General features: G+C 31.0%; 1 protein-coding gene across 4 annotated transcripts in view; it reads left to right on the top strand.

Moving 5' to 3' along the window:
* The window catches only part of LOC147072170 (sphingomyelin phosphodiesterase), a 59,373-nt gene that overhangs the window by 955 nt on the left and 45,042 nt on the right, over window positions 1-13,376 (top strand). The window lies entirely within an intron of this gene.

Raw genomic sequence — 13,376 nt, 5'->3', positions numbered from 1 at the left:
TTAATTAGATCACGAATAAAAGCAATAACACATAGGTCTGGGAAATAATAAGTAGGTACATATTTTGTACAATAGGTTTGGTAAAATGTATGTATTATTTTGATTGCAAACACAAATAACAATCTGAATATCGTTATCATTTAAAGGTCAAACTACTTCTAATAACACTTATATCAGTTTTTTCGCATAATTTATTCTAAAATTTTATTATAGCAAACAAACAGTTACATATTATAATTGCATTGAGTATTATATAGAGAATTTAAAAAAATATATAAATAATAATAATGATAAAAGAGTTCTTTATTTCACATTCAGACAAAGAACAGCTATCATAATAACATAATATTATATTATTATGCATATTTGGCTTATCTAGAAAATTAACAGTCTCTTCCGCTGTCTATCAATTTATTAATACTAGTATCATTATAATACACAATAAATTTTATCATAATTTCGCTTACGAAGTTGACCACAAAATAATGAAGTGAAAATATACAATTTCTATTATTTTTTCCAATGGATTCCGGTTTAAATTATAAATAATCTATATTTAATTCATGGATCGGTTAAATACTAAGTATTCTGATGATTCGAATATTTTTATAATTTATATGAACATGGCAGTTGTTTACTATATAAATTTATTATTATAACTGATAGGTACATACTATTCGGTTTTATATTTGAATATGCTTGTAGATAGGTACATACTATTGTGGTTCAGGATATAGTAAAATTATTTTTTTAAATAATCTAGCTGAGATGAAAGTGATGCATCATTGACGGAGAAAGCAACTTCCTAATGACCGATGACTTGCAGATATTTTGTAGTTTAATATTAGATACCTACTACCTAACTTGATATAGGTATTTATTATTCTTTAGATTATACAAAGCCAGTAAAGCGATAGTAAGTCGGTACCTAGGCATACCATTTAAAATGTATTTAAATATTTTAATTTGATGTCTGAAATATCAATGATATCTAAATCTATACGTAATCACTAATCGATATCAGTTGGTCTATTCTATACACAAGGCGACAAATAGGTATAATCATATATAATAAAGTGGTAAATATTATCACTTAACCATTTTTATGTATTAAGGCGGTTAATTGTTACAATAAGTTAACCGTATAAACCTTAACTGTGAAAACTGTATATCTCGCTCTAAAAGTTAACACACTCAAGAGAAGGGCTGTTAAAACATAGCACTTTTTGACAATTTAGATGGTTAACTTATTGTAACAATTAACCGCCTCAATATATACATAATATGATAAACTACCGTCGATAGTCGCCTTGTGTATAGAATAGCTTCGCAAGTGTGTTATATTAAAATATGTAGGTACACGTGATTAGAATTTAACGTCATAAGGACGTACATACTTATTTTATTCTAGTGTGCGCCTTGACTTTACAATAAAAATCAACGTAATTATTTACAACCATTTTGATGATATTATGTAATCTAGTTAAAATCGGATATTCGAAAACTTTGTATTTGGGTTGTGACTTTCCCCAGGCAGCCTCTTGCCCCGTTGTATCTAACTAAAACGAAATATGAAAATATTAGCGATTTTTCAATGACCGTCTTTCATCCCTCCTCAATCAGAGATTCGTTTAAGCAGATTTTCGCAGATTATTTTATAGTCACATATAGATCGATAAAATAGAGAATTTCACGAACCGGAGCACTTGATAATTTTCCAAAACTATTAACAAAGTTATCAAATAATTGTATGCAAGTCTGTTTTATAAAAATAAGTGTGTAGGATTTTTTATATGGTCTATTATCTCAGATAATAAAATCTACGTTCCACGCGACAGCGATAATTTTGGGGTTATCATGACAATGACTATGTTTAATCAAATCGCTTCGCATATTGTTATATTCCACTTACGGGAGGGTGAACTTAGGTGGACGTTGTTTTATGAGTTACTACTATCGACCTAATGCTATCGACCGAGGGTACTTGATGGAGTTTGAATTTAAGTTTTTTACTATTATTATTTATTAATACAGGTTTTTTAGAAACACTGCAAATAATCAAATTATTCAAAATATTATGTTTTTATACTTAATCCTTTACTTAGCAGGTATCTAGGTAATAAGGTTTTTACCCTTTCTTCGTGTATTAAGTTATAATCTTTTTTTATTGTACCTCTTAATTAATAAGCTAGAATTTGATGTCAATGTGTATTTGCCATCGGCGAGTGCGCAAGATGCTGAAAGGCAAAAGCCTGGTAGCAAAAAAATACCCAAATGGAATAGTACAAAACTTAAATTAATTAGAATTTAAATTCAAACTCCATCAAGTACCCTCGGTTGATATTATTAATCAGACAAAGTTTATGATGATACATAAAAGGCTCAATGATAGGTAATTTTCAAAACGCTTTCGATATAAAACAGTCCAGTTCCAAAAAAAGCAAAAGTGGGAAAATAAATGTAGGTACCAGTGGCGAAGGGTGGAAGTAGGCTGTTAAGATCCGCTATAAATAGTGCACATTAACCTTTTTCAGTCAAATGTATACTTATGTTTTTATTTTAATAAGACTACAATTTACAGATGGTATTGGTTAGATTTTAAAAATCAATTAAACCCTATCTTACCAAACCATAATAGTATTGGTATATTTTAGGCGATATGACAAAATTATGCACATTTTTTCATTCTTACTTATTTGTTTTCGTTAGATTAAGAATAAGTACGTATTACACATATTGTTGGTTCATTTTTTTTAATTCATCAAGCTATGCCTAAACCAAACTATAATAGATAAAAAATATTATTCTATCTATAAAATATCCAAATTTATGTATGATTTAATTGCATAATTTTAGATATATTATAGATATACGAGTATTTTTTGACTATTATCTATTATGGCTTGGTTTTAGCAGGGTTTAATTGAATTTTAAAAACTAACCAATACCATCTGTAAAATGTAGTCTTATTTTAATGAAAACAAGTATGTATGACTGACAAAGCTTAGTGTGCAATATTTATGGCGGATCTTAACAGCCTACCTCCACCCTTCGCCACTGGTAGGTCTAATACAATATTTATGTAGGTAGGTACTGATATTTTTATATTTATTTATTTACCCTTGTACGCTACTGTACTGAGAGATAAATACGCTCGCAGCGGGAGTGCACTACTAAAAAAAGTGTTTATGAATCCCCTTGAAAACTGTGTTTTCTCTGTCCAAATGTTTGACCAGCATCGTCGACATATCGACGCAAACGAACGCAAACGACACGCAAACGAAACGCATTCGACCCGCAAACGATGTTTGGCGGATGAATCCGAAACTTCGCTTTTGCCGTCTGCTCGCAGCCTAAGACCTAGTTCACTCTGTGTGCTTTCATGTACTTTTATTTTTCTTATTTTATTATTGTATTATTTACTCACATTACCCTGAATTTTTATTTGAAATCTTACTTTATGTCATGTCGTGAATTATTTGAATTTATAATTTGTCATGTTCATTATTATGTAAAATAAATAAATTTGAATTTGAATATGAAAAAAATTGAATGAACCGTAACGGCGCTCCAGTTCATTTCGAGCTCTGTGTGTACATTTTGCAATGGCATTTGTTCCAAAATTATTCTATATAATAACTAACCACAATCTACATAGATACTCATACATATTATGTCCATTTCCAATTCTAATTATTATTTGTAGGTACTTAATTAAAAAATATTTTCTGATATTAGCCGCTACTGTGATCAGTTTTATTAGATATAGTAGATTAAAAATATATCATCATAAATCATAATACAAGTCTAACCATACTATAATGTCGGTATATTGTCAACACTGCTACCATCTCTATTAAAATAGCAGAGTTTCAACTTATTAACTCGTATATTTCTATGATTTTACCAAATATTAATAGTTAGTAGCCTGTAAGTATAACGCAAATAATCTCAATTATCCAAAATATTACAATAACATGCTGGACAATTTTCTGACGGTTGTTACAGAATAATATATTTGCACATGTAAATGGCTTAACCATGCATAAATAATCGTAACAGCCATTGTCTAATTATCGTGTCCACAACCGTATCAGACAATCATGCTAACTATTTTTAAATATATGCATTATGAAAAAAGCAATTTAAAGTTTTAGGTTTGATGTAAATTTGCTCAAAATAATTACGTTATTTCATTTGCAATCGTTGTGGTGTCACCCCCTCAATTATTTAAGCAGGTGGGTACCTATCCACTTTTCAAATCAACCCTAATTCTACCATACGATTTGGCGGCTTAGCTAATACTATTTATTTTGTTATCGATACATTTATATATAAAGTGCGCATTGTTAGTTTTAACACAATACAACTTATTGCACAAAATAAAGCACTAAAATAGTAGGTCATGATGAGACATTTTCAGCATTCAATATGGACAAAAAATGTACGTACGACACTTGAATATAAAATGGTAAAGTGAATGATAGTTCTTACAGTGGCGTTACTTAATAGTCAACGACGGCGGATTAAAAAAGACGATAACACCAAAATTGGAACTAAACTAAACAAGCTTAAGTAAAGTTATATATTATAACAGGAAACCTGGGCTAAAAATACAACGTCACTTAAATACAGCGAATTTCATTTTTAGTAACTTTTTAGGAGAGACGAAAACATGTCGTATTTTTTTAAATAACATTTTATAAGTTTCGTAAATGAGATTCAAACTGCTATTGTATTTTACTTAGTTAAGATACATTGGTAAATATATATCTTTTTAATTATGCACTTATGATTCTGTGCGAAAATGTTCACCAAAGTGTCTTTCGTTATAAGTCGACAAACTGGAAAATGTGGTATGCCAATTTTTTAGATGCTGAAGCAGATATTATGTACTAGCAGTAGGGCATCTACGTTGTTTTCTGGCTTCCAACGTTAGGACTATGGACTTCAAGAGTATTCACATTAAAAATAACGTGGTTGTGCGATGCAATTTGATGTGATATGATGATCGATGTAATTAAATGAAAATGCACTTGTAAAATTTTATTTAAACATACAAAAAATCGCTAAAAATACACGGAATCCTCAATTTTACTTTGGGTTTCTGCGGAATACCATTTTGTAAACATTGCTGTAGTACAGAGAGAGCATCACACTTTCCTTAACCTTAGCGATAGGGGGCCTGCCAAAAACTTTGGCCTCGGAGCCCGCTTCAGTATGTGGGGGCATGGCTAAAAAACTGCAGACAACGAAGAACATAATATTATGCCATGATGTTGAATACGAAGAAATTGGAACCTAGCTGCGGAAAAGGCTGCTGCCTGACAGCCAAATCATTCGAGTCATGACGAACACATTACTCATTTTATTAATTTAAGAATAGGATACATATTTAATATGACTTAAATTTCTACTTTCTACCGCGACTATTTTATTAAATTTAGTTTTATGTTAACAAGCGCAATATGAATAAAAAATATAATCGAATACCAAGTACACTAATCCTTATTCAACCAAAAGTGGTCACATAAAGTGGTTATTTTAGTATTAGTAAATTTAATAATGTCAATGGTCGTTATTCGCACGCCTTTTAAAATGCATCCAAAGACAGTAGGTATGGTTTTTAATTTTTGTGTGGTTTAGTGAATTTTAATTATCGATAATGCGGAAAATATAATTATAAAATAAACAATCTATTTCTTACTGGCTATCGAGATCTTCCACGGTTGCGAACTTAAAGTAGATAATGTTGATATGTTTATTGTCGTCTCTGGGGTCGCGAAATTTCTTCACGTCACTGGGCAATAGCGAATGTGGGTGATGATGTCTGGTGTCTTTCCTTGCTGGTTTCACTGCCGACCTCATTGCCTCGAAACCATGGTGCCAAATGCGAAGTGCCCGTACTTGCGAGTACCGACTCGCTTGCTCGTTGGATAACATTTCGGATGTAATCAGAATTTTTGAGTTTTATTTTTACCGCAATTAGCGCAGTGGGTGTATAATAATAAGTTCTCAAAAGCATTTCACTTGTACTTGTATTTTTTGGGTGTGTCATAGGATGATAATATTTTCATTACCAATGCTTTCATAGTTATAAATTTTCATTATTAATTGAATTTGCGTTTACGTGGTATAACTTCAATAGTTTTAAAGCAAAGTTTTTTGTTAATTCTGTGATAATTCATTTATTTATGTTGACAGCTTTTTCATGATATGAACACATTTTCGGGACGACACAAAATTTGTCTTAATAAAGAACATTGTTTTAAAACCATTATAACTTTTGCTGGCGTTTCCCGGGAAGATGCAAGGAGACTGGCGATAGACAAGGGTTCTTGAAGGCGTCATGTGGTATAGGTTTAATGCAAAGATATTGTATGTCCTGTTTAGTATGTTTGTATGTTTTGAGAAAATCGAAGTTCAAAATTTGAGATGCGGTTTTGGATATTGTAGCGGACCGAATGCAGCCTTGTGTATAGAATAGACCCACTGATCGTTGTTGATATACAAAGTGTTTTTTAATCTTACGCTATCTATACTATGCGGTTAGGAAGATAACTTTCAGGTTGACGTTGACAGAGAAAACACTACCTAGGTACTTCAATTAACGAACAAGATAACTACCCTGAAGGTCGTTGTAATTTTTTTAATTCCACGATTATATTATTTTACTATAAAATTTTATGATAATAAGTATCTCCGTCCTTTCCACCAAAACACGTCGGAAAATTAATTACTTCCGCACACTTACGAATGTAAGGTTTTTTCAATTACCTTTCACGTTTAATGTAAGAGAAAAACTGTCTACGATTGCTACGTAACATATGTTGGTGTAATTATAATAATTATACCATGCTAAGTACGTATATCAAATGCACATACGTAATATTATTATAATATTATATCCATAATTGGCTATTGGAATGGAGTTAAGACCACTGGGCTTGACAATCCCGCGCTGCTTTTAAAACAATACTTCACAAAATAACATTCCCTATGTGAGTATTGTCGATCTCTGTTTTTCGTCGTTCACTTTTAGTGGAAGCAGACAATAATATACCAACAGAGTTCCGTTAACCCACACTGTTAATTGGTATATATTATATGTAGCTACAGTGAAAATAATATTTTAATGAATCATACTCATGGTGAGGGGCACTGGGATTTTCGAGTTTAGAGGTTTAAACGGACGATAGGTAGGTATGTTGCGTATGGAGTTTCATAATATGTCATATTATCACAAAATTGGTGATCTTTTTCACGCATGTGGTGGTAATGCGCTTTTCGTGTGAATATGCATACTTGTCAAAATTAGAGAATTCCATTTTCTTCCTATCAGTTTCAAAGATGATTTTTTTTTGGTACATCGCCACGCCGGTAACAATCTGCATTTCTTTTAAAAGACTGTAAGTTTTCTCTCAGATCCATAAGTAACAACTATTCTCATCTCGGCAATTATAGCAATTATCTTCCTTTTAGTTTTAAGTATTTTTGCGTACTCCGCGATAAGTCTAATATATTTCGCTGTGTTTCTTAAGATGGAGTTTGGGTTTTTTAGTAGAACTACGTCCTACATTTCAAACGTGTGAATAGTTTTCGAATAAATCTCGAATTATCGATGAATCTCATAAATGATTTCTCAAAGAGTTCCGAAATTTTATAATAAAATATTTACGAAAAACATTGATTTAATTTCCTTGGAATTCTTAATAGCAACTCGCCATCTCAATTAATCGGGAGGTACATTACACAAACGTGAGAAACACAACCCAAAAACATGGAAATCCGAAGGTATTTATAGAATATTCAATCAATTTCGAATGTATGCTACTTATAATAGTGTAATTGCCTACCTACATACTTATTTCTCAGCAAAAACTGCTCTGCTTACAAATCATACTTATAAAAGGCAATCGCTACACTTTCTTGCAGATATTTTTACATGCGACACAATTATCATTAGGTACAGGTAGGTACTCTTATGCGGCATAGAAAAAATATTTTATTAAGATAACATAATTATTTGAAAAGAAACGTTATTTTTCCACATAACTTTTATATCACCGACCACATTTTTTAACTGCCAATTGCGTACGGAATATTAATTTCTTCTGCCTAAATTGTCTTATTATAATTTTATTTATGGCAGTATATTTTGTCTTCAAAATTATACCATTTTATTACTCAGTTCACAGCATTTTGTTTGAGAAATATTCTAATTAAATAATATTTAATATTAATCATTGGCAGCCAATCACAACTACGTGTATTATTACAACGGGACTTTTTATGCCCATGTCGAATTGGGCGTAATATTGCGAATTCTCGTTTGTCGTGTACGTATATGTTCAATTAAATATTATTATAGTTACATATGATTTGATTACAAAATATCTCTATGCCTAGTATACATTATTATGTAGGTGCACTAGTAACACTTTTTATTTTTGAGGATGTTGTTTTTATATATTTCCATACCTATTTGCTTTGATGAATAATTATTACTTACTTTATGAAAGTATTATGAAAGGAAAGATTTTATAAAAGAATTGGCTCTATTAACTGACAATACAAACATTGTCATAATTTCATATTTAAATTTCTTACACAAAGTTAATATTTTTTTTTCTGAAAACTGTCATTCGACTATTTTGATTTTTTTTATTTTGTATGACATTCTGAGTACCGAACCTGAGTTCTAAACCATACTATAATAATTATAGTATAATACTATAATTTTGACGAAATATGTTCTTGTAGTAAATTTTTTTTTCAGAAATATAATTTTTAAAGTTGTATAATATGTACTACTTACCGACACTCTATTCAGGAAAATTAGTACATATATAAAAATAGTATGACGTGCTTCGTCGCAATTATTTATTTAGAAGGAATTCTGGATTAGTACAAAGAGCAATAGGTGATATTCAGTAAAATAACACAATTAAATGCATAGGTACCGAGACTTTAAATTGTCAAATTTATCATCTTATATTATATAAATCATTTAATATAGATTTGACTCATTATGGCTCATAGCTAGACCGGTAATACTTATAACATAATAAATGGGTAAATGCGATAAATGGTGGCATGCCAAGGGATTTTTTTGAAAATTATGAATGTCATTTTTAGCTTTGACCTAACGCTTTTTCCTCAAAAAAATCTGTGCAGAATCTAGGTCGAAAGCGCCTTTCCATCCATTTTTTCTCATCAAAGCTGTTTTAATTTGTACAGTTTAAAATAATTTTCCGGCCAGATTCCAAGGCGAGGGATTTTTAGCTTTCTTTCTTTTGTGCTCGCCACCAAAAAATATCCGTCCAGAATCCAAGTCGAATGCCCACGTTGTCGCAAATGTCCCTTTAAAATCAAGGGACATTTGAGGTTCTACATTTTTATTCTTATACGTGTCAGCAGAATTTCCGCGCGTGCCATAGGTTTGCCACCGCTTATCTCAGACTATATATCACTATCTTTGTCATGTATAATAATATATAGTTTTTGATAGCTTGTCTTTCTCAATACTTACAATTTTTCTACATACCTACATGGTCATCAAATGCTTATTTTAGACTGCACACTATCATGTAGGTCAAATATAAATATGTTATCCAATGGCATATTAAATTATTGGTGTAATAAGGAAAACACATTAAAATTCCTATGTATGGATTACACGTCAGAACACAACATACATTCCTAATTATTATAGATAAACTATGTAGCCTCGCTTGTTTTGATTCAATTCTGTTATCTCGAAATCATGTTTTCAAAATCTAAAAAACTAGTAACATCGTTCCAATTATTTATTGTGGTTGTATTTTACAAAATGAAGTATCGATAGTTCAAGGTTGATTATCTCGCTTGTATTGTGACGAATTTTTCCTTATGCTGTTGTTTCTTTCAAATTTGGCAATGCTAATTTTCAATTAAAAGAATAATCTTGCAGGTCTTTGGCAGCATCATTACTCGACGTTGATTTTATATTGTTTCATTTTGTATAATAATCATAAATGCAGTCTAAAAATTATTGTCGAATCAAATTGATTTTCAATAATTGTATTCATAAAATACAAGATGGCTGTGAATAAATCACTGCTGAGGCCTACATATTATATTCATTAATAACTATTAGGATTCCGTGGTGTTTTACTATTCAACCAGTTATTGTTATGTTGTTCGTAGTCGCAGGCGGCCGCAGATTCAATGATGTGGCCAGGGACCCTATGACCTACACCTTGGACTAGTTTAGTCCTAAATATGTGTTTTAATTTTCATTACATAAACAGAAACCATTAAAATATTATTGACAAGAGATTGTCATTTTTTGTGAAAATATATTTTACATCTCTATCGCTTTAGGGTATTTTACAGTAATTATTGATAATACCACCACTTCCAGGACTATGATCACATGGCTTTCTTAAGTTTATCAAAGTAACTTTTAGTGCTAAAATGGTTGGATATACTACTTTATTCATAGCACCTATTTTTATGTATACCCATTTGTATTTTTACCACGTTTTTATTAGCTCGTATTCTTGTTAGTACTGTACAATTTTTTTCTTGTTTGTCCAATACAAATCTTGCAATCGATTTTTAACTAACTTCCCGACTAGCTAGACGTTTGAAACTTTTAGAATATATCAGAACACGATGACAATTCATTCTTTTAATACTTTTAACCATATTTAAGCGGAATTGAATTCGTTTTCAGTTAATTCTCTTTTGTATGGAAAGTTATTTCGGGAAAAAAATCGTAAAAAGTAAAACACTATTATTGGTTGCTAAGAGGGTCCTAGCAACTAAATTATTAATATATACGTGCGTTACTATGGAAATCAATATGAAATGTCAAAATGACATTTCAGTATAGGTACTATATTTATTCAGTATTTTTATCAAGTACAAAAAAAGTATTTATTAATATATAGAATTGTCAAGTTTATATGATTCAACATAAAATTTAAAAACGTGGTATATAAAAAGTTCTTTTTATCTTGTAATTTTTGTAAATTATTTTTTCACATTGGATGGCTTGGATGGACCAGTTACTAGATCCACAAGTGGTTTAAGTTGTAAAGATTTTAATGACATTTTTTTTAATAATAGATAACTATGAGGTATTTTGTTCATACGAATCAAACAGTACATTGCATACTCAAGAAATCACGCATACTACACTGAAACATCATCTGAGTAAATTCACATCATTAACTTAATAAATTTTAACTTAGATTGTAACGAAGTTCCGTATTCAGTTCATTATCAAGATGTTCTTTCTCCAATATTATGTTTTCATACCAGCTTATAAGCAGGATGTATAAAAGCCACACTATAATTATTATCATTGAATAGTCACTGTGAGATACATTTCGGTAGATGAATATTGCATTAATTGTCTTGTACTTGATTTCATTCTCCGAATCGTAATGCCCCCACGTGTAGAATGTTCATGCCACAGGTGATTTTGTTTTCTATTACAAATTTAAATTAAATGTTTTGAAAGTTCATTATTATATTATATTTTTTATTCTGATTTGAGGCCAGCGACGATTGAAGAATAGCCTTCACTTTCCATACACATCATTAGGCAAAAAAAGCATCGACGCTTGTAAAGTGGCATTACGGAGAATGACTGTTTGCCGTGAACCAGCCCGCTTTCGCTGCATCATTCGGGCCGAATCTACCATGCGTGCCATCGTGATGATGAGATGGGACTACTTTCACGTGATGCGTTATATCATTTTTGACGTGACCTTGGTGGAGATCACGTGGCCGCACGTGAGAACGTTACGGCATCGTTAGTTTCTACGGTAGCTTACCATTTTTTCTACTTATTAAGTTCTTACTAACTAATGTCTCTGTTGTTAATAGCATAGTTATTGTAACTCAGTCATTTCATAAAAGTAAGTCAGGTATTAAAATTAAAGTACAAAATAGATAGCTATTCTATCCTTTCTATTATATACAAATTTATTCAAAGCTTATATGCGTGTGAAGTTGCTGGACTATTATTATTTAACAGAAATAACCTGTACAAGCTAAGTATGCCTACCTCCATACTTTGTATTTAGAAAATGATGTAAGATTGTATAATTCCGGTTGTTATATTATTTTCCACGTAACTAATTTAATCTTGATGACTTCCGTATGATTGCTTGTCAAGAAAGTGCATATTTTCTCATAATCTAATGCGTAATTACGCCTACATAATTTAAAGAAGAACCGTTTCATTTGTAAAGCCCTTTTCCTTAGTTTATATTTATAGTATTATTTGTAGGCTTATTTTAAAATTCTATTCATCTGTCTTGTCTATATATTTATATATTAAACATGAACGGATATAATATATTTTATCGGCGCTGCTCTGCTTTACAATTGAATCGATAACAATAGCGGGCATAATTATATAAATTGTTCATCCGTTACAATATGCTATGAATATTACATGGATCGCATATTTAGTTTGCTTAAAATGTACATAAAGGACATCCGAATTAAAGGATGAATTAAAAACTTTACCGCAAATGCTTTTAGAGCATGGTTTCCCAAACTATGGGTCGCGACCCACCGCGAATATTGAGTGGGCCCTCGCCACTGTATACATGAATTGAAAAAAAATATTTTTGCAGTTCACGATAAAATTCGAGCGTTCATGAAAAAGCTTATGTTGTGGAAAAGTTGTATTGAGAATGGCAAGTATGATTGTTTTGAAACACTTGAAACTTTTATTATGGAAAACCGCAAAGTGCAGCCTAAGATGAACGTACTGTCTGAAATTTCCAGTCATTTATCACTGTTACTAAATAACTTTGACCTTTGACGACTATTTTGGGGAAGAGATGAAAAAGTTTGCTTCGTTGCGTTGGATTTGTAACCCATTTCAAGACGACTTACCAACTAGTATGTCAACAAAAGCAAGTGAAGAACTCATTGATATATCAGAAGATACGTCACTGAAAAATAGTTTCAATCGTAAACAGTTAACGAAATTCTGGCTCTCGGTTGCTGATAATTATCCTTGCCTGTTCGATGAAGCTATGAAAGTCCTCCTCCTCTTTACTACCTCATATCTACGTGAGGTCGGATTTTCGGCTATCGTTAACATTAAAACTAAATACCGAAATAAATTGGATATATCAAACTCACTGCGATTAAAAGTAACTAAAGTTGAAGTTGATGCTAAAACTGTAATGAAGAAAAATAAGAAACAAATACATCCTTCCAATTGAAATAACTTTGTACAAAAACCTTGCAGGTGTAGGTATTTAAGTAATATTTTTTTTTATTTAAGTTGTGTTTCTTATTTCAACAGTCTTTCATTCATATTGGTAACACTTATAAAAAATATTTTGTTATCTCAATTAGAA

This window comes from Rhyacophila brunnea, unplaced genomic scaffold (genome assembly GCF_057557595.1).
Source record: "Rhyacophila brunnea isolate RB1 unplaced genomic scaffold, BYU_Rbru_1.0 scaffold_2, whole genome shotgun sequence".
NCBI lineage: Eukaryota > Metazoa > Arthropoda > Insecta > Trichoptera > Rhyacophilidae > Rhyacophila > Rhyacophila brunnea.
This window is presented reverse-complemented; position numbering and strand designations above follow the sequence as displayed.